Source organism: Microchirus variegatus, assembly GCF_963457635.1.
Source record: "Microchirus variegatus genome assembly, chromosome: 16".
NCBI classification, from domain to species: Eukaryota; Metazoa; Chordata; class Actinopteri; order Pleuronectiformes; family Soleidae; genus Microchirus; species Microchirus variegatus.
In genome coordinates, this window is record NC_139817.1 from 16,274,519 (window position 1) to 16,276,465 (window position 1,947).

Here is a 1,947-nt window from a genome sequence, read left to right on the forward strand (position 1 = left end):
GCAAGAACAAGAAGTGACTCCACCTACTGTTTCATGCTCTGAATCATAATTTACTAGTGGTGTCTCCATCCCATGCAGCTCCATCTCACCGAAGACAAATTACAAAGACCGACTTTGAACCAAGATCCCAAGGACAATCACTTTGTCCAGATGCAGTAAGCATGCTGCAAATCAATAAAAGTGGACGCAATGGAAGAAGTGGCTCTTACAAGTTGCCCTTGAAGTTGATGTCAACCAAGGCGTGGGAACCCCTGCTGAATGGTACGTTAACAGATATAAGACAGACATGACAGACAGTTTAGAGATAGAGAGAATACAGACTTAAAAAAAAATCACTTACGAGCAATTGACTGCCTCTGTGATGACGAGAGTACAACACAAAAGCAAACCACTGCAGTTAGCAGATAATAATTGAATTGTAATTAGGGTGAAGTGATCCTTTAATTCGGGTCAGTCCACATTAAACTCAGTGGTTTTGCAGATTATGTGCACATCAAGGAGCGTTCCAAACTAAGCGGAGAAATGACCACGGGCGTTGAATTTGCTTGAATAATTGGTTTGCACAGACTCGTCAACAGCACTTTTGTAATTTCATCTTGTTTTTTTCGTTGTTCACCTCTTTGTGCAGCACTACAATCACAGATTCTGACAACAGAGGGGGAAAAGCAGGATTATTTGATTGATCTTTTTCTTATCATCATGGATTTGGACAGCCACTGATGTTGAGAGCGGGTGTGGGCGGAGCCGAGGATGCAGGGGGATGAGTGCGGATTAGGTTAAACAGAGCCATTAAAACATGAAAGGCCGTTGATAGCTGATGTGGGAGTATCAGACATTTCCCTCTTAGAGACCAGGGGCTTTAAAGCAGCACACACACACACACGCACACACACACACACACACACACACACACACACACACACACACACACACACACACACACACACACACACACACACACACACACACACACACACACACACACACACACACACACACACACGTGAGTAAATCAATAGTGATGAGAGCAGACTGGTATCTATTACCTATTTAATTATCCTCCATCAAACAAACATGATAGCACCTTGAGGTCATTTGGACCACAGTTCACACAGGCACTCTCACTCGTGTATGTATTGTAAACTTGAAAGTGTGCATTTATGCATGTATGTATACTTCCACTTCTGTTTCGTTATTATTGAGAGTTACTTCGCTCAGCTGAGCAATAATCTGGGTCACTACATAAGTAGCTTAAACCTACTTATACAGCAAGTTTCAGCCATTTATATTTTAAATCTCCTTCACTGTAGAGCCTCCGGTTGAGACCTTTTTGATATGAGTACCGAGGCTTTTTAAGTTTGGTTCTTCTTGAGTAATATTATGAGAAAGATTGTGCAAGAAACTGAGTCTGTTTTATGGTTGTCACGGTATGAAAATTGAACCTCACGGTTATTGTGACCAAAATTATCGCAGTTTTCGGTATTATCGCGGTATTTTTTAAAAAGTGTGTGAATATGTTCAGAAAGCATTGATAGTCCTAAAAGCTATGCATTTTTAATATGCTGGCGATGGGCGCTGCAGCTGTACTATCATGTTAACATTATTGACACAGTATTGTGGGTCTTAAAACCATAAACTTTGTGTTTGAATTAAGGTTGTTTTATTGCTGTGAATCACTCCTAGTTTGGGTGTGGCGATCTCACATTCCAGAGCTTTTGTTGCTTTTTCAGCCAATCAGCTGACGATCACGGAGAATACACATGGCTAATTAATATACATGCAGAGAGAGCGAGGTGGGGAGAGATAGTGCCTGGAACTTTCCTGTGCATATGTGTGCAGTGTGTGTGTGTGTGTGCAGTGCAAAATTAAAGCGTGATTGTCATCAAAGCAGTCATCAACAAAAGCTTTGTTTGACAAAGGAAGGCAAGGAGAACATGACACTAATTG